This window comes from Marmota monax, unplaced genomic scaffold (genome assembly GCF_021218885.2).
Source record: "Marmota monax isolate L192 unplaced genomic scaffold, Marmota_monax_Labrador192_F-V1.1 WCK01_AAM20220418_F8-fsc00063, whole genome shotgun sequence".
NCBI classification, from domain to species: Eukaryota; Metazoa; Chordata; class Mammalia; order Rodentia; family Sciuridae; genus Marmota; species Marmota monax.
In genome coordinates this window covers 1,304,923-1,326,518 of record NW_026693726.1, presented here as the reverse complement: position 1 = coordinate 1,326,518, position 21,596 = coordinate 1,304,923, and positions in this window count along the sequence as shown.

Below are 21,596 nucleotides of genomic sequence, written 5' to 3'. Positions count from 1 at the left end.
ATTTCCAATATAGAATTTGTGTTCATATCTTTATTTAGCAGCATGACAGTTGTTTTTTTCCATTTGCTGTCCTCATAATTTGGTAGTTAACCTTCTTGTTTTTTTAAAAAGAATTTCTGCCAAAATATGCTGAGCAAGTTGTTTATTTCTAAGTCCTGGGAAATCAAAAGTAGCAAGTAAACTTTATTATTATGGCATTTTAATTATGAGTACACTTATGTATTTTTCTTTTGATCTTCTGATTCTGAAGTTTAAATTTGTGAATGTGGGCGATAATAATCATTTAACTAAAGAGTAGTGCTAACCCATGTATTTATATAAATAAAATTATATAGCATTATCCTCTAACTTTTCAAAATAATATTATAATTTAAGTTTATGTTGTGCAGGGGTTTCATATACATATATAAATATATAATCTCATCTGATTACGGAAAAGCTTGTGACTCTACCAGGACAAATATTGCTTTTCCCCCAGGCTCCTCCTTCCCTTCAGTTTGTTTGTTTTTATAAATAAGGAAACTGAAGCATACAGATGGAAAATGATCTCTGTACAATCAAAGAGTAGGTGACTGATTCAGATATAAAGCTAAGAAATTCACCTTTCTCTCCATGACACCACACTCACATTAAAACTAATTTAACTCAGACAAAAAAAAAAGAAAGAAAAAATGTAATTGCTCTTTTTTTAAGCTGGTTATTCACCAGAATAAAACTTATTTTTAAAATTTTTATCTGTTATTTTTAGTTATACATGATGGCCTATTTTGACACATTTATACAAACATGGAGTATATCTTATTCAAATTAGGATCTCAATCTTGTGGATGCACACGATGTTGAGATTTGCTGTGGTATGTACATAGGAAAGTTATGTTAGATTCATTCCACTGTCTTTCCTATCCCTATTCCCCTTCCCTTTCTTTTATTCCCCTTACTCTGATCCACTGAACTTCTGTTCTTTCCCCCACACTCTCCCACCTTGTTGTGTGTTAGCATCCACATATCAGAGAGAACATTCTACCTTTGCTTTGTGGGGAATTGGCTTATTTCACTTAGCATGATAATCTCCAGTTTCATCCATTACCCTGCAAATATCATAAAGTCATTCTTCTTTATGGCTGAGTAATATTACATTCTGTATATACACCACATTTTCTTTATCATTTAATCTGTTGATGGGCACCTAGGTTGGCTCCATAGTTTAGCTGTTGTGAATTGTGCTGCTATAAACATTGATGTGGCCCCTCACTGTAGTATGCTGCTTTTAAGTACTTTGGATATATACGGAGAAGGGGGATAACTGGGTCAAATGGTGTTTCCATTCTAAGTTTTTGAGAAATCTCCATACTACTCTCTGCCACAGTCCGGCTGCAGCAAAATAACTGGGGGGTGACGAACAACTTGTGTACATTGATATAGCAGGAGTGGGAGCCGTTTATTGTAGAACCGGAGCAGTATATATACATTCCACACAGCTTATCTTAATTAACATAAACTCAATATAGCAGTCAACCAATAAGGAATCTCCATACTTAATGGCTCCCTGGTGTTACTTCACAAACCACTCCCTCTGGTAAAATGCCAGGCGCCATCCAGACTTGTTTACAGACTCTAACAACTCTCCAGAGTGGTTGCACCAATTTTCAGCCCCACTAGCAATGTATGAGTGTACCTTTTCTCCCACATCCTCACCAACATTTATTGTTACTTATATTCTTGATTACTGCCATTCTGATTAGAGTAAGATGAAATCTCAGTGTAATTTTAATTTGCATTTCTCTAATTGAACACTTTTTCATAGATTTGTTGACTATTTGTACTTCCCAAAGGAAATTTTTGAATAGTTTGTAGAAAGGAAATAAGTAGCCTTTTGTTATAAGCTGAGAGAGTAGTGAGATGGAGTCTTGGAAATGACAGACTTTTTTCCTCAAAAAATCATTCCCTTAGAAAGTACTGAGTACCACCACACACCTGGCTCTGTGCCACATACCTAGGATAGAAATAACATAAAATGATCTGTAGTCCTGAGAAGTTCAAACTCTGCACAAATAGAATGATAAATAAACAATTATCTATGATAATATATGATAACTTCTTCAGACTCTGCAAAATTCTAGAGGAGAATAGGACAGGTTGGGTTATATGGAGTCTGAAGCTTACAAAATTTGACATGATTGTGGGAGGGGGCAGGTGGAGGGCCTTGGGCAGAAGGATACTTTAAGAAAAGAAAACAAAACTATAAATACAAAATTAGGCACAAGGACTTGAATGGGGCTATGCAAGGGAGCATCCCTTAAGTGTTACCTTCTTTAGCTTCAGAGTGACCTTGTAATAGAAGAGTGAGATGCTTGGAGGAGACCTTTGAATAGTTTTCATAGAGGGAGACACCTGCCAAATGCAAAGACCTGGTGGCAACAGCAGCTTAGTAGCTATCAATGACGGCAACTGAGAATTCCAGAGAAGAAAGAAAACGAACTGGTTCCTGAGAGCAAGGGTCCATTGGCAAGGTCAGTCCCCGCCATATTCCTCTGGCATAGAAATTAATCTTTAACATTTTTTAAATAAAGTGATTGAACTTGAGTAAGTACTACTATTTACAAGTTATTTTTAAAAAATAAGTAAAAGGTTTCATCATCTAGTATGATCTGAATGATTGTGTCCCTCACTCCCCCATTTGTATGGTGATATCTAATTCTTTATGCAATAGTTTTAAAAGGTGGGGTGATGTGGGGAGAGATTAGGTCATGAGGGTGGAATCCTCATGAGACACTTAGTGCCTTTTTGCTAGAGGCCAAGGGAGCTGATTTGTTCTTTACCATGTGAGGGTACATAGAAGGGACCTTTTATGAGGAATGAACTTTCACTACACATTGTATATTCTGGCTCCTTGATCTTGGACTTCCCAACCTCCAGAAATGAAAGGAATAAATGTCTATAGTTTAGCTAGTGAGGCATATTTGATTACAGAAGCATATTTGATTATTAAACATTCATTGAACGTTTTCTATATGACAGACACTTCTAGAGAAACAGTAGTGAAGAAAATAAAAATTTCCATTTAATGAAGCTTATATTATGGAGAGAAATCTGTTAAATAATAAGTAAACAAGTAGGAAACATAGTGAGTTTTAGAGAAAAAAAAAGGCAGAAATGGGGTCAGAGTGTGTTGGGAAGACGGATGTTCTCACACATGGGGTGAGATTCCAGCAGAGGGCTCCCAAAGAAAGAGCCACTTAGCTAACATCCACATGCTACAGTATTCTTGGAATTCTGTGATAAGAACATACTGATAATGGCATTTCAATGAATTTGATTTGTGGCTTGGTATTTACATGTGTATAGATAATACACATATTTATAGATAACAGATACAATATTTTAAAATCCTTATAATTAGTTGGAAACAAATCAAATCCAAAGAAGTGAATTTCTTTAATACGTTAAATTCTTTGATTTTTGCCTGAATTATTTGCAGCAATGTGGACAAATAGTTCTAAATTCTGTAAGTTTATTTCAATTTTTGTTTCATTTAGTGCTGAATATTTTAATTATGAACTCTTGAATCTTTAAATAATTCAGATGTCACTGAAATCATTCTGATCTTTGGGGTTTCAGACAATGAGTTTAAACCTTCTATTTCATATTCCTTGGGGAGTTTAATGACTTCCTGATGATTTCTGAATGTTCTTTCTCAAAGTCAGTTATTTCTCCAGCTTCCTGTTTCCCCATTCTCAATGGTTTATTACTGCAAACCATTAACAGGGTCCTTTCCTCTTTCCTGGGCCAGAAATGGTTCTCAATTGTCCCCTGTGCATGCTTTCCCAGACAACATTCACAACAGGAAGTTCTATGTGAAAGAGAATCTATTAAGTTTGGGGGCAATAGGGTTATCTTGTGTCACTCCACTGTTTTTAGAATTCCCCATCACTGGGAAAGTCTCAGTCTACTATTCACAGCCATCCACCCCTTTATGCTAACACTGTGCATTTAATCCCTCTGTCATCCACACACTCACCTGATTTCTTCTTTGATCTCCTTTACTCCAATTCGTCTGTGTATTTTCTTAGTGCTGAGAAATTCAGCTTACTCTATTTTTTCCTTTTGAAAAATTACCCCTGACTGTTTCATTTCCTTGCATCTGTAGGCAAAGATAAAGTCAAATGGAAAAAAAAAAGATACATTCCCTTTACATTTCTCAGTTTTTAAATGTAAAAGTTATTTTTCCTCCTTGCATTACCTATTATGATTCTCAAAAAACATTATCTGTTTTATGAAGGACGAATCTAAAACTAAGTTTAATATTTTGCCCAATGTTATATAGTAGGTTCTAAGTGATCTGTTCCTAAGCTCCATGCTCAGGGGAACTCTATGGCTTGACACAGGAAAGCTGGGCCAAGCAGAATGGACAGCCTCCTGGCACAGGATGCTGGAAGAGAATATGCTCTTACTGTGCATCTGGAATACTTTGGGCACATTATGGATGGCATAAAGAAGCAGGACTCATTTTACAAATCTGTTGCTGAAATAATAAAAAGCCCTCATTCATGTGATAACAGGTTTTTTTAAAAAAAAATAAGATTATTTAAGGTCAAAGAAAGTAGACAGAAATATGATCAAGACTATAAAATCAGAAATCTTGTATGAGTAGTGTGAACATTGACCTTTTCTAGATTTCATCACTGTATATTAAAATGAGTACATAAAGTTGAATGAAATTTGGAAGTTTTATTCATATCCATTTTAATGAATACTCTAATATATGATAACTAATAACATCATTAACATCTTCATTACTCCAAACAGTGCCATGGACTTTCACAGTAGTTTTTAAACCCTAAAAGTAATTTTGATCAAGATTCAACACTGTGAAGGGTAGCCTGATTCTCCCTGACCCCCCCCCCCCAAAAAAAAAAAAAAAAACCTTCCAAGAATGATTTATTGATCTGACCAATAATTTCTAATGTTTCTATGTTATAATCAGATGTGAACTATATTTTTTTCACAAGTTTAAATTTCTACTTTTTTAGATATTTCAATACAGAAGACATTTGGTGAATGGCTAATGGCTGAAGAATGTTTCAATATATTTTATGTAATACCTGATGATGTCAATAGGTAGCCATTCTGAACTTAATTTGGACATGAAGATGAGCAGTAATTTATAGTACCTGGTAATTTACCAGAGTATCCTTAACAGTGTCAAATTCTTGGGTTAATCTGTGCCAATAGTTAAATCAAGGCATCCTTTGAAGTAAACAATTAACTCAAGCCTGTAATACATTTTCCCCAAATCAGATACAATATTAGTTACCTCCTGATGCATAACAAATCACAAGAAATTTAGCACTTTAAAGCAAAACACATTGTTGTCTTACAGCATCTCTGGGTCAGGAATCCAGACAGCTCAGCTGCGTTCTGTGCTCCAGGGTTTCTTACAGACTGCAATTAAGTTATCAGCCAAGCTGAGGTGTCATCTGAAGACTGGACTAGGAAAGATCACTTCCAAGCTTGGGTGGTTGCTGACAGGATTGAGTTCCTTGAGTGTTGCTGACCTGAGGACCTCTCTCTGTTCCTACATGGCTGTTAGCAGGACACCACTCTCAGTTCCATATGGCCTCTCCATATGGCAGCTTTCTTCATCAAAACCAGGAAGGAAAAGAGTCTGGAATAAGATGTAAGTAACTATGTTATGTGATGTAATCACAGAAATGACATGGTTATCTTTTCTGTAGTATATTAGTTAAAAACAAATGGCTAGGCCAGTGCACACTCAAAGGGAGGGGATCCAGCAAGAACATGAGTACTGGGGATGTGGCATGCCTCAGGTCCTGGGTTGGATTCCCAGCATCACACATATAAAAAATAAAAAAAATACAAAAAATATTCAGGGAGAGCAAAATCAAGTCACTATGACAAAAATAGGACATGCTCCATGGCAATTACAAGGGACTGTTAACACTCTTCATTCTCTTTGGCAATGTCCAATTAAGGTGAATTTCTCAAAGTAAATAACATAATGATGTTCTATGAAAGATCTGTGAAAACAGAATGAGGTGCATCATAGATGCCTAATAATGATTGATAGGTTGCTGGACTGTCTTTTTGTGTTTTACAGGAGTCCCTTTCTATCTTCATTTTGTTTTGCCTGGCTTCAGTTACCTGCAGTCAATAACAGATCAAAAATGTGAAGTGGAAAATTCCAGAAATAAATAATTCAGAAGTTTTTTAAGTTGCGTGCTGTTCGAGTAGCATGATAAAGTTCCAAAACCTCCACTCCATCCTGCCCGAGACTTATATCATCCCTTTGTCCAGCTTTTCCACACTGTATATGTTACCTACCCATTAGTTATTTAATAGCTGTGTTGGGTATCAGTATCACAGTTATCAACCAAGCTGTGTATCATACCCAGACTATTGTATTTAAGTAACCCTTCTTTTACTTAATAATAACCCCAAAGTGCAAGCGTAGTGATGCTGGCAATTCAGTATGCCAAGGAGAGGCCAGAAAGTATACAAACCATTTTGTATCATCTCATGTCAAAACAAAAAGAATGGTGAGTCCAGTACAGCAAGATATTCTGAGTGAGAGACAGACCAAATTCATATAAATTTTATTATAGCGCATAGTTATAATTGCCCCACTTTATTGTTAATTATTGTTAAATTCTTACTTTTTTATAAATTGAACTTTATAGAAACCTCTAGGGGTCTCAGAATATATCCCCTGTGGACAAAAGGGAACTCATACAATTCTGAGATTGTAGAAGTTATATGGTAGTCCTCTTCTGAAAGCCATCTACTCCTTTGATACCCAGTTTCAATATTTTCTTGTTTTTATTGCTGGTATTGCTATTGCATTATACTATAAAACACACCTGGCAGTTACATCTTTATTTGTTTTAATTTTTTGTCCATATCATTGCTAATTTTTTACAAAATAATCATTTTATTATCTCATAGGATTATTTAAAACAAATACAAGATATATTCAATACTTTAAGCTGAAAAGAGTGAGACACAATATAGACCCCAAACTCTCCTAATATATTAAAAAAATACGACAAAGGCAAAACTTTCTGGAAATCATTTTAAAATTGTGATGAAAGCAAACCTCAAATGCACACTTAGGTCTCTCTCCTGATGTTGCTTACCTATCTATAGTTTAGTCAACAGAAGAGTGACCTTTAAAAATGATATTTGAAAGGAGAAGTACAAATTAACCACTGTGTGGTCATCCGAGGCCAATGTGCAGCCAGCAGCGTACACCCACACACTCTCCATCACCGCAGGAGACAAACACGGTGGAGGCTCCTCAAGCTCTGCCTTTGGTCACTCTGGGGACAAGTTCTATTAACAGCTTTGCCTTCTGCATGATGTTGGGTTATGAGTACTGAACGCCGACTTGTCTCTAGTGAAGGGTTTTAGTATGTCAACATTCTAATTAGCATCCACATGGAAGGTGCCTGTTATTGTTGGCTTTGTTGCCTCTGTAATCCTGACAAACCATTCAATTGAAGAGCACTGTTGATGTAGTGTATAGCAGCCTGTGGCTTTCTTTGAAAGGGTATATTAGAGCTGGATCCAGATTACAAATGTTTAACCTGGCAAACAGCACGATGACCTCTAAAACAAATATTGTGTCATTAATATAGCAGAGTCCACAGATGGGATTGGCAACCTGAAATGTGCTGTCTGTAAACATTTTCAAATTATATTTGAGGTCCTTAATTAACCCCATTAGGCTTACAGATTGAGGTAACCACCCAATCACGACACAAGAACAATCGAATAAAGACAGACATATAGTTGTTCTTCCTGTATTACAAATTCCCTCAGTTCTGTGGTTCTGTTCAGATTTAACGTCATTTTAAATTTATCTCCTTTTTTTACCCATAAGGTGACAAATTTTTAACATGTCAGAAGAAAAAAAGAAATTATGAATGATTGAACCCATTCGTTGGGTTCTAAGTTTTGAGTCGGAAATTACTTTAAATCTGATCAATGCAAGTCCCTCAAATTACAGATAAAAAAAAAAAAAATGAGATCTAAAGTGACTATGTGGCCCAAATACAAGTTGAAATGAACAAATGCAATTGCACTATTATGTTCAATAAATTATCTACATACGTATTAAAATTTTTGTGTCATGGTTTTTAAATCTATGGGTTAGAATTTTCTTTCCAGCAATGAATATAAACTGGTTAGTATTTTAACACGGTGCTATCTAAAATTGTTCTACAGAAACGTTACTATTGTTGTGAAAACAAGGGATGTTGCACTATAGTTTAATGATCTGTACACATATACATGTGTTTGTTTTACATTGTTTTTTTTAAAATCTGAGAGTGATATGCTAGGTGTATTGATGATCTGGATACATGTTTCCCTCACTACGGTAAAGATCATTAAGAACACTCTCTGTTTTATGTAGTAGCTGTCCGTTTGCATAACATGGCTTACTTACTGCTCCCATGTTTCATCTCCTGGACGGTCCAGTCTTGGCTGCTCTACACTGGTTGAAGTTTCCTAGCTGACTTCAACCATGCCCCAGCATGTGAAGAGGTTTCTTCTTCTTGCCTTCCTTTCTTGTTTGTAATTTATGACCCACTTTCTTTCCCGAGTCAGCAGCTCTGACTTTATCTTGCCCTCCATGAGTCATAAATGTCTACGTGGACAAAGTTTTGCTGTCCAGGGCTTTGCTCCAACAATGTATATAATGTATCACACTTTGAACTCCTCTCACCCACTATTCATTCCTGTGCCTTCTAGCAATTAGTCACAAAATAAAACACTAAATGAGAAAAATCAGAGAAAGTAAGTCTTTGGTGGGGGGGGGGGGTGAGAGAGACCAGGAGATTGTCTTATAGGAAATACATTTTTAAAAGTCTTATCCCCTGACTCCTTCTCTACCTATCCAACCTTTTGGATCTCATACTGCTTCAACTATTTTGAGACAAAGTGAACCACAGTCATGTAAACATATTGCTTCACATATTGTTGAAAAGGCAGAAGTTGGTAGAGTGTATTCCATAAATATAAAAGCTTCTTTAGCTTCCCTCGGTATTGGCTTCTCAGTATCTGAGTAGAGCAAAATAAACAGCCAGAAGCTCAAAACCAAACAAGTGAATAGAAAAGAAAAGAAATCCTGACTCTAAGTAGTTCTCCATTTAGAAGAAGAGGAAGAAATACAATTGACACCCAAGAGTCAGATATGCACTCAACGTTGTCACAGGAGCAAAGGAATGCAAGTTCTTAAAGAGAATGCCAATAAGCCAAGTATTGGATTGTAAAGTTAGCTACATGGAAAAAGGGAAAAGGATATTTCATGTATCTAGAGTAGTATGTGAGTCATGGGGAAGCATGGCATATATATTTCAAGCAGGTACATTTTTCTAAAGGTAAGTGCATTATGGAAGCCTGGGGGGTCAGGGATGGAGAAGTGGGCACCACCAGAATACCTGGAAGGCAATGTTAAGCAGTTTGCATTATTACCTGAGGGCAAGGAAAACCTTTATAAACCTTTCCAATTAGAGATTTTCTGATTTACAAAATATTTTACTCAATCATGCTGGGAAAAGTTAGCATTATACTCTCCATTAAGTAATTTGATAAAATCATCACTTTTAGCATTTGATTTGACTTTAAAATTATTTCATCATCCAAGTTTCGTGGGTCATTGTTTTGGTATCCGTTGGGGGTTGCCATCTGATTTATTATCATTATACATAAATGTGGCCCAGATATATCTGAGGGTTTCCCTGCTTTTTAAGGTCTTTGTAGGTATACTCACATAACTGCCACTTCAAGGACCTATGAAAGACTAAATCTTCTTCTCCTGAAGATTCCTGAGAATTCCTGGGGCTCAGGAATTTGTTCCTATAGAGTGATTCTGCAAAGGTTTTGCATTGCTCCCAGTGGCTGTGCAAGGTCAAATCTTCATGGTGTTGGTCAGCAATCATGTCCTTTTCCATTCTTGTGGTCTCACTGTTGTACAGAGAAGCTGTCCAGGTACTGTATGGACCCAGCATCCCTTGATGGCTAATAAAACATTTACTTGTCTCGTAAGAAAGTTTTCAGGTTTAAGTTCAAATAAAATAAAGATTCATAGATATAAACTATAGACAAAGAGCTCATTGGAGTCTTCAGTTCTCTTTCAGCAGGTGAAGGCTCATAGAATGAGAAAAGTTGAGAACCATATTCTTAACAAGGTGTTTTTCCAAAGCAAGAAAATTTTGTGTGGTGTAGATCTTATAGTGTGCATGTTTCCATCAACATCAATATATTATATATTAACTTTGAATAGGAGTAACTAGTGCAGAGTGGGCCATACTCATGTTTCTGCTTTAGAAAGTTAGTGGAGAGAGAAGAGTGCAAATATTCTAGGAGTCCAGTCAGGAGGCTCTTTTGTAAACCAGGGGAAAGTGGATGAAGCAGTATGTGTGTGATTGCAGTACAGGGGCGAGGTGTGGCACTCCACAATTTTACTGTCTTCATATTAACAGACAAGAGGACAAGGAGGTAAAGTAAGCAGTAGCCCAAGGAGAACTTGAACTGGCTGTTTTTGTTCCAAGTCTCTACTTTTCTACTGGACCAGAACCCATCAGGACCTTGTTGTCCTTGAGAAAGTACATTGGTTGTTGACATGGGCAGCCTCCTTCTCTTTCTTTTTACTGTCCAAATAACAGTTATTAGCCATGGTCATGACTGAAGCTCTTTGGTTTTGCATACACCATCATCTTAAGATTTCTGTGACTCTGTATCTCTATTTTCTCTCACCGCAGTTCGTGTCTGCCCTTTGAGAACAATCCTTGCACAAGAAAACATGAACAAGTGTGGCCTTGTTCAGCACAATTCTGAAGGAGTGCTAATTATGAGGTCTGGCACCTCTCGCCGCTGGAAAGTCACCTCCAAATATTAGTTTGTGGTTTCTTGGTTAGAGTAGTTCTCTGTAGTGATCTGGAAACTTTTGATTCGACTTGGACTTTATGAAGGAAACAAAAGATACTAAGTGATTTCCATAGGATAGTTAGGATTTGTCGCTCCTTCTTTTCTTTGTGGAGGGATATCTTCCACTGAAGTCTTCATTATTCAACTATTGTTTTCATTTATTCCCATAATTATTTCATTTCTTATATTATGTTCGCTTGAATTAGGAATATTAAAGGGAAAACTCTACTGCTGTGTGCTTGCCACATTTATTGAACTATGGTAAAAAGATTTCCAAAATTATAATGGCTTCACTAACTTTTAGTTAATAACATTCTAAAACACAGTTTAATATTTTTTTGGAAATAGATACTTCTAAAATATCACAAAGGTCAAATCAGGATTGAAGAGAAAAAGAAACATGTTTACATTTTTATTCTTTCTTAGTGTATAAATAATAGAATAGAATATTATTTCCAGGACATATAAGAATATACGTGTATATGCATTGAGAACTCACCATATTTCTCAGCATGAGTAACTGTGGAAAATATATAACCATCAACTGTGGAAGGAAAGAGAGCTAGTTTAAAGTGAGGCAAAAACAAAGAAAATGGGAAAATTCAAAGAGTTTTATATCCTTATTACAATCTTATCTATAATGCCCAACCAGACCCTTATATGTTACCAGAAAAACTAAGACTAAAACACAGATGTAGTTTTTTACAGAGGTAAAGAGCATTTATCATTTTTACAGTTCACCCTCCATTTTAAGAGTTTTTGATAATTTTCCAGAAACTTCTTCAGATAGAATACATTTTTGTTTGGGTATTATCACATTTTACCTCAGGTTTAATTGTTCATGGTCCAACTACTTTTGTCCCAAAAGAGGGCAGTTCTTCATTAACTTTTTGTGAAATCTAATTTCCTGTGAATACTACCCCCAGAATCAAAATTGAAGACATATGCCAGAAATGCTATAGTTTATAACAAAATCCTTCTGGTCCAAGAGTGTAGTAGAACCTCAGAAATGTTACCAGATAGCATAATGGGCACTTTACATATCCTTAGGCTGAAACATGTGCTAATGTTATACAAACATTATTAAATTCTCTTAGAATTTGTCTAAGATAGCAGAGGGGGCATACTGAAGAGAACTTAGAGTGAACTTAGATATCTCATCACAACCTATAAATATACATGATAATAATTACACAGTAATAAGATGGTCTCAAACATTGCAATGATTCCTACCAAATTTTGAGACACATATTTTAAAGTTAAAAAACTTAATAAAACAAATCTCCCAGCTTTGTCTAGGGACATGGTCCATAGAAGTTGGATCACTGCAGTCTGAGCTACATACACAGTACTGACTATGTGGGAACATGACTATGTGGGGCAGAGGAATTAAGATCACACTCACCACTGTGGAGCAAGCTATATATTTAATTGTTGATATATATATTTTTTTCTGTCCCTGCACTCTAAAATGACAACACTGTGACAAGGACCTTATCTCCTTGCTCACTGCTGAAGATAGCTCCTGGCCCGTAAATGTTTTATAATTATTTCTTAAGATAAACACAAATTGATTTTGCACTTAGTAGTTTAAGTTCTTTACTTCTCCAACTTCTTTTTATTGTCAATGCTTATTGTTTATTTTCATTAAGACTTTAAGTGCACACTGGAAACAATAAGTAGTGACTTGCTTAGTGAATTTACTACTTAGATCTGCCATCAGTAAGTTCACTGTATAGGTCATGAGGAATATTCCCTGGAGAAGCTGGTAAGGGTTCCTGGGCCATGACCCTTCCCTTAAAGTATGTGGAAAATTATGGACCCTCCTCACAAAGGGTCCTCTGTGTGATCATGGACTTCCCATGACTGTGTTTCTCACTGTGATGAGCTCCCATGAACCTTGTTCTCCATGACAAGGCCCCATGGGCCCTGCTAAGCTCTGGAATTTTCTTCCATTTTTAAATTTGAGACTGAAATCTCTTCCTTCTATTCTCTCTTCCAATTCTATTACGTCTCTAAATGTTAGCTTCAAGCTCTTTTCAGGAAGCCTATTCTGATAGCTTCAGTGTAGATCATTTTCATCATTTTTTATGGCCCATTGAACTGAACTTTACCTTAAATGGTATTTTCTCCTTTCCACAATATTGTTTATGTGTATTTCTACTATTCCACTAGAATCTTTGAGGGGAAGACAAAGTCTGTTTTTATCTTGGTAGGCGAGCAATATCTGTGTTTTCATGGCATTTGGATTCTGGAGCAAGGAGGTTATATGTTAATAGAGTAATAAATTAATGAGCAAGAAATATAACAGTGATTGATCAGTGCTGCACAGAGAATGGAATAAGGTGGCAGGATAAAGGGTAATTGGTTATAACTGGCAGGGTGGGGACATTTGAGCTGAGATCTGAGTGGCGTGAATCAATGGTCTCTCCCTGCAGAGGGCATTCTAAGCAGTGGGATCCTTCTTCTTATAGGTGACTTTCCACAGGAACACCCTTGGTGGTCAGTGAAGTGCGAAAAAGCAGTCAGTACTGTGGGGCGCCTCATGTGAGGAGGGAGGTGGGATAATGTGAAAGTTGAGCAACCAGACTATGCAGGATGGTGTAAACCAAGAGAAGGGGTTTTGTTTGGATTTTGTTCTAGGAACAAAGGGCTATCTGAGGGGCCAAATTAGGGAAAGTATCACATTTATTAAGATGTGTTTTTTCTTAAATTTCCTTCTTTCCCTCCCTCCTCTCTCCTTCCCTCCCCTCTCTTCCTCACTTTGTTTCTGGTAACTTCTGTAATTTGCCAGATGGGGCTGAAGGGAGTACAAAGAGTAGGAAAATAAATGGCACTGAATCCCTGCCTCCAGCCCATAATAATGACCAGTTCCCCACAGTGGCTCACAGTGTCCTGTGTGTTTATGTATTAAGGTTTTTATTACCTCAGGAAACAAATAAATGTGTTAATTTTCCATAGGGCTTGTTTTTATTTCAATCATAACTATTTTCTCTTTTACTTTAACATCCTTTCCACAAATCTCTCTCTCCTACCCATTTTCTGAGATCCTTCAGTTCGGCTGTTTTTTTCCTCCTTCCACTCTGGCCGCTTCAAAGGGACTTAATCAGTTCCATATTTTCATTAGAAGTCCTTTTCAGAGGTAGGGATTACAAAGAAAAAGAAAAAGAACACAAACACATGGTTAATATGCAATCTTCAACAACTAACAAGTCAATGCCCTCTGAGATAACAGTAGCTAAAGGGGTATAACTATAAAAGTGACCAGGGAATTAAGTGATTCAAGGAAGTTCTATGTTAAAAGCAATTAACCTCAGAGGAATTCATCTTAATCCACCACCACCTATGGTGCACCTATTGTGTGAGGGGCATCATATTCAAAATGATCATGTGTATATTTATAAGCTGAATTTTCATGTTTGCTTTCTTCTAAGTATCAGTTTTTTAGAAAACGTTTAACATCTGGTTATCATCACCTACAGAGGACATTCTGTCTTACAATTCATATAGATAAATGCAAAGCACACACATACACATACACACACACACACAAACAAACACACACTGCTTTAAAAAAGAAAAAAAATTGAAAGTGAGTGCTATTAAAGGGATATCCAGAGAGAGAATGAAAGAATTTGAAATGTAGGAAACATTTCTTTTTAGAAATACTTCTTGAATCAAATTTCCATGATACGTGGTAGAGGTTGAAGATTGAAGTATTCAGCCTTTCAGGTAAGAGTTTATCAGGTGTCCACAGGTTAAGCAGTGGTGGCTGAGGTTCTGTCAAGGAGAACTGGTAGATGACTGAATTCACCAGCCATGTGGCTACCACCCAGAGGCTGCTAGGAGCTCAGGAAGCAGGTGCACAGAATTTGCAGGGGTTGAATACATAGCTCACAGGCAACCAGCAGGCAAGAGCATCACCCATGCCAGGAAGGAGACAGCTGTCTGAATCAGAGGCCAAGAGAAACATCTGGACTTCAATTCAACCCACGCTAAAGTCCCTGACTGAGGTCACCAAACTGAGAGAAGAGGGTGTGGCAGCAGGAGTGTTCATTAAGCAGCAAAGTCTAGATGCCCTGGTCTCTTCTCCTGACAGGAAAACTTGAAATAGTCTAAGGGGTCAAGAGATAAGAGGAACAATTAGAGAGGTCTGTGTATCCACTACAAGTTGGAGGCACAGAACCCAGTCCAAGCCAACAGGACAGTATGGTCCTCCTTAGTATGAATCATGAAGAAAAATAACAACTGTTGCTCTTATAGGTCATCTGGGACTGAATCTTTGTCACTACAGCTACCTTCTAGGGATATTTTCTTTAGAAATAGACTGTTGCAAGAGTCCTTTCAGCAGTGAGAAGAAGGCCCACATATTGGGTTAGATCTGATCTACATTGAGACATCTGGATAGAGATCTGCCTTCAACCAGATAGTCATTATCATCTGCAGATGGGCAGGACTGCAGCACACGGAGGTGCAATATTCAAGGTACTAATGGGTTGTTGTAGAATATAATCAAGTATCCAAAGGGATATTGTTATTATCTAAGTAGGATGCTTGAGGTGGAGAGAGGTTCAGGACCAGGACTAGACCTTGGAGGTCCAATGGTGGGGTGGCAAATGAACAAAGGGTATGATACAGGTAACTAAAAGATTTGAAGAATGAGCCTGCCCTTTTACTACCCTAATTGGGTGAAGTGGTGATTTAGAAATCACCTCTGAAAAGATTTGGTGAGTCTAATTTCATGACTTTTTTCTCCTCCTCTTCCTTCTTCCTCTTCCGCTTCCCTTCCCTTTCCCATTCCCCTTTCCCTTAGCCTATCTCTCCCCTTCCCCTTCTTTTCCCCCCAGTACTAGAGATCTAACCCAGGGCCATTCACATGCTAGGCAAGCACTCCATCACTGAGCTACACCCCCAACCTATTTTCATTTTGCCTAGAGACAAGATCTTACCAAGTTTCTCAGACTGACCTCAAACTGTCAGTCCTCTTGCTTCAACCTCCATAATAGGGTTAATTCTGTCTCAAACAAGAGTAAGTACACATCCCTAGCGTGCAGAGGAATGAGGAGTCTCCTTTGTATCATTTATCCTAGAATGAACTCTTTGATCCTCAAATTGAATTTCTGTGTTAACACCTGGTCTAGCGGTGACTAGGGTCTGACAGTATCTCAGGGGGAAAAAAAGTGCCATCAATTTTTTTTTTTTTACAAACTTTAACTCATTCTTCCCAAACAGGGAATTGTTAAAACTCTCTTTATGATCACAAGAGAAATTTGAGCAGTGAAACCAACAAGGGCAGCTACTTTTTCGCACAGGAGAAAACAAATTCTTTTTATATTTAACATAAAGATGAATGTGCCAATGTCAGTTCCTCAAAATTTCTTTAAGGTGAGATACACATACAAATAACTAGAAATAAGTATTTGTATTTTGTACATATGCATTTATAATCTTAAAAAAATACCAACACTTAATGATCGCCAGCCAGTTTAAGAAATAGAACACTTCTCAGAGGTATCTACTATGGTTAATGGTTTATTTCATTTGTTTATAGTTTACCATACATATACACACATATGTATGTATATATGTATATATGTATGTATGTATATATAAGCAATAAATTATTTCGCCTTGCAAAATTTTTATTCTCTATAAAGGAAATGTTTAGTAGATGACCTTTTACCAATATTATGAACATTTCTACAGCTCAACACTATGAGATCTACCCATGTTGACACCTCTAGTTGTAATCCCCTCAGTGTCACAGGTGTATTATATTCATGGTGTGAGTACACCGTCATCTATTTATGCATTCTAGTGATGAATCTTAGGGCTCATTTCTTTTTCAAAAACATGTTATGAAGAATAATGTTTCTCTGAATACTCTCTTATGTGCTTTCTTGTGTTCCTGTGAAATATTTTCTCCTAAATGAAAAGTAAGATTTCTGGCTGCAGGGTGCATATCCCTTTGTCTTACAAAATAATGCCAGATTTTTTTCAAAGTGGTAGTCCAAATTGTATTCCCAAGAGTGGTTCATGAGTTCCCATCGCTCCACTTTCTTATCAAAACTTAATATTGACAGGTTCTTTATTACTTTTTATCATTCTATGAAGTGCACAACAGTATTTCATCTGTATCCCTTATTACTATTAGTTCCACAATCTTTTAGTGTTTTTTATTCTGCATAAAAGGATTCTACTCTCTTTAACGTAAAAGTTTCTACATTTTATATTTAGGCCCTTGATTGCTTGATCTAGTTTTCATTTAATTTTTTACTCACCCATTAAATTCCAGAATAAAATATACCAAAGAATGAAACTTTATAATCAAACACCATGGCGATTGTTCCTCATCACACCTTCTAAACAGTGCATCAGTTATTTCTATATTATATGTGCCAAATGGCATCTGGCTGGCCTAGGCTTGCTTGCTTGCAGTGACAGGGAGCTCATCTATTATTCATCCATTCAACTGTTATAAATTTGTTGTTGTTTTGTATCCATTTCTCTGTAATTCTAGCAATTGACTAGATTTTTCACTTCAGGACAACCTCCCCTACCCCGCTGCTCCACCAAAAAAAAAAAAAAAAAAAAGGTAAATTGCAAAAATGCCTCCTATCATTACACTTTCCTGGGCCACTTTCCTTGCATCTCTGCTCCTTAGGGAAAGAGGAGTGCTTCCATTTCCCTTAAATTGGGGCTGGTTTTGTTGCTGATTTTGACAAACAGAAATCAGCAGGGGTAATGGTGTGCCAATTCTGACCCTTGGCTTCAGAGGCCTTGTGTGCTTTGGCCAACTTTCCTGGGACACCTGCCATGCCCTGAGAAGAAACCTCAGCTAGCATGCTAGAAGACTGGAGACCACCTGGAGCAGAGAGGTGTTACCTTGGTTTTGCCCATGCTTGACCACCAACCCATAAAAGATCAGTAGCTAGGATTGTCAACACATGAGAAATTATAGTGGCAATCACCTGAAACCATAGATCCTTGCCGAGACCAATCTAAATTGACACACAGAATTGAAAACTGAATACATAGTTGTTTTAAGCCACTGAATTTTAAAGTGGTTTGTAGCCATAGTTAACTGATATAAAGATAAATTCCCTTTCTACATAACAATCCTTACATCTGTGATACAAAAAATATTTCAATGCTGACTTTATTCAGGAAAATACCATCTTAGTTCAATATCGTTTTCTTTCAAATTTGATTATTCTAACATGTATTCAGGTTACCATGAATGTCTTCAAAAAATATGTAATTATAACTTTGAAATTCACAAATTAACATGAAAATAAAATACCATACATTTAGTTCACTGAGTGATGAAGTGGCAGAGCACAAACCAAATCCCAAGTCTTTGACACTAAAGTTCACACAGAAATAAAATTATCTTTACAGTTGTGCCCAAGGTTCACAGTCCTGGCTACATATTAGAATCATTTGGAGAAGTTTTAAAATTGCCAGTTCTCAGACTTCTTCCCAGGAAAATTCAACAAGCATCTCTGGTGGGGGGGGGGGGGTTGTAGGCAGATAGTCTATTGATGCGATTTTGTTTATTTAAAACCCTTCAGATGATTATAATGATGAAAGCCAGAGTTATGCTCCATTGCATTAGGCTTGACACTTACAGTGACACTGCTGATACTTATTGTGGCTTAGGTGACCCTTTAATGGTTTACCTGCTGCCATCTCCAGATTCACCTTGCACCTTTTCCTCCATTCTTTCATGGATTATTAGCATTCCTTTAAAACAGCTCCAATGTTTCAAGAAACACCCAGCTGTGAGAGTATGTAGAATTTATACTAGCACCATTGATCGTGTTGATTCCACACTTGAATTTACCCCAAACTTGCTTACATAACCTCAAGTCCTTTACTTCCACAAAGCCACAGCATCCTCATGGGTGCAGTAAGTAGGGAGCTTTGTCTTATCCATGACCTCACAGTATTTTTAAGACGTAATATGATTCTAAAGATGTTCTACAATTTGATGAAATTTTAATTGGCAATAAACTAACAGTTTACCACAGAAAGCAATCAAATAAGGATTCCCAAATCAGTGGATTTTCTGTATTTCACTGCCATCTATTGGATTTCAGCTGTATCCAAAATGTTTTCAGTTTGTCACATGCAGATCAATTCACATTAAACAATCCTGTGGCCCTCCCTTTTCCCCTTGAGGTCACTGAACTATGTTTATTTTTTTAAATTTTTTATTTGTTTTTGTTCTAGCTATACGTGATAGTTGAATGTATTTTGACATTATACATACATGGAGTATAACTTACCATTATTATGTGGTTGTACATAATGTGGAGTTATGCTGGTCATATAATCATATATGAAAACAGGAAAATTATGTCCAATTTATTCTACTATCTTTTTTTTTATTGGTTGTTCAAAACATTATAAAGCTCTTGACATATCATATTTCATACATTAGATTCAAGTTGGTTATGAACTCCCAATTTTACCCCAAATACAGATTGCAGAATCACATCGGTTACACATCCACATTTTTACATAATGCCCTATTAGTAACTGTTGTATTCTGCTACCTTTCCTATCCTCTACCATCCCCCCTCCCTCCCCTCCCATCTTCTCCCTCTACCCCATCCACTGTAATTCATATCTCTCCTTGTTTATTTTCCCATTCCCTTCACAACCTCTTATATGTAATTTTGTATAACAATGAGGGTCTCCCTCCATTACCATGCAATTTCCCTTTTCTCTCCCTTTCCATCCCACCTCATGTATCTGTTTAATGTTAATCTTTTCTTCCTGCTCTTCCTCCCTGCTCTGTTCTTAGTTGCTCTCATTATATCAAAGAAGACATTTGGTATTTGTTTTTTAGGGATTGGCTAGCTTCACTAAGCATAATCTGCTCTAGTGCCATCCATTTCCCTTCAAATTCTATGATTTTGTCATTTTTTAGTGCTGCGTAATACTCCATGGTGTATAAATGCCACATTTTTTTTTATCCATTCATCTATTAAAGGGCATCTAGGTTGGTTCCACAGTCTAGCAATTGTGAATTGTGCTGCTATGAACATTGATGTAGCAGTATCCCTGTAGTACGCTCTTTTAAGGTCTTCAGGGAAAAGTCCAAGAAGGGCAATAGCTGGGTCAAATGGTGGTTCCATTCCCAGCTTTCCCAGGAATCTCCATACTGCTTTCCAGATTGGCCGCACCAGTTTGCAGTCCCACCAGCAATGTACAAGAGTACCCTTTTCCCCACATCCTCTCCAGCACTTGTTGTTGTTTGACTTCATAATGGCTGCCAATCTTACTGGAGTGAGATGGTATCTTAGGGTGGTTTTGATTTGCATTTCTCTGACTGCTAGAGATGGTAAGCATTTTTTCATGTACTTGTTGATTGATTGTATGTCCTCCTCTGAGAAGTGTCTGTTCAGGTCTTTGGCCCATTTGTTGATTGGGTTATTTGTTTTCTTATTGTTTAATTTTTTGAGTTCTTTGTATACTCTGGATATTAGGGCTCTATCTGAAGTGTGAGGAGTAAAAATTTGTTCCCATGATGTAGGCTCCCTATTTACCTATTTTATTGTTTCTCTTGCTGAGAGAAAACTTTTCAGTTTAAGTAAGTCCCATTTGTTGATTTTTGTTATCAACTTTTGTGCTATGGGTGTCCTATTAAGGAATTTGGAGCCCGACCCTACAATATGTAGATCGGAGCCAACTTTTTCTTCTATCAGACGCAGAGTCTCTGATTTGATATCTAGCTCCTTGATCCACTTTGAGTTAACATTTGTGCATGGCGAGAGGAGGGGATTCAGTTTCATTTTGTTGCATATGGATTTCCAGTTTTCCCAGCACCATTTGTTGAAGATGCTATCCTCCCTCCATTGCATGCTTTTAGCTCCTTTATCAAATATAAGATAGTTGTAGCTTTGTGGATTAGTCTCTGTGTCCTCTATTCTGTACCATTGGTCCACCCTCCTGTTTTGGTACCAGTACCATGCTGTTTTTGTTACTATTGCTCGGTGATATAGTTTTAAGTCTGGTATCGCTATACCGCCTGATTCGCACTTCCTGCTTAGAATTGCTTTTGCTATTCTGGGTCTTTTATTTTTCCATATGAATTTCATGATTGCTTTATCCATTTCTACAAGAAATGCCGTTGGGATTTTGATTGGCATTGCATTAAACCTATAGAGAACTTTTGGTAATATCGCCATTTTGATGATGTTAGTTCTGCCTATCCATGAACAGGGTACATTTTTCCACCTTCTAAGATCTTCTTCTACTTCTCTTTTTAGGGTTTTGTAGTTTTCATTATATAAATCTTTCACCTCTTTTGTTAGGTTGATTCCCAAGTATTTTATTTTTTTTGAGGATATTGTGAATGGAGTGTTTTTCCTCATTTCCGTTTCAGAAGTTTTGTCGCTGATATACAGAAATGCCTTTGATTTATGCGTGTTGATTTTATATCCTGCCACTTTGCTGAATTCATTTATTAGCTCTAATAGTTTCTTTGTAGACCCTTTTGGGTTTTCTAGGTATAGAATCATGTCATCTGCAAGTAGTGATAATTTAAGTTCTTCCTTTCCTATTTTTATGCCTTTAATTTCTTTCGTCTGTCTAATTGCTCTGGCCAGTGTTTTGAGAACTATATTGAATAGAAG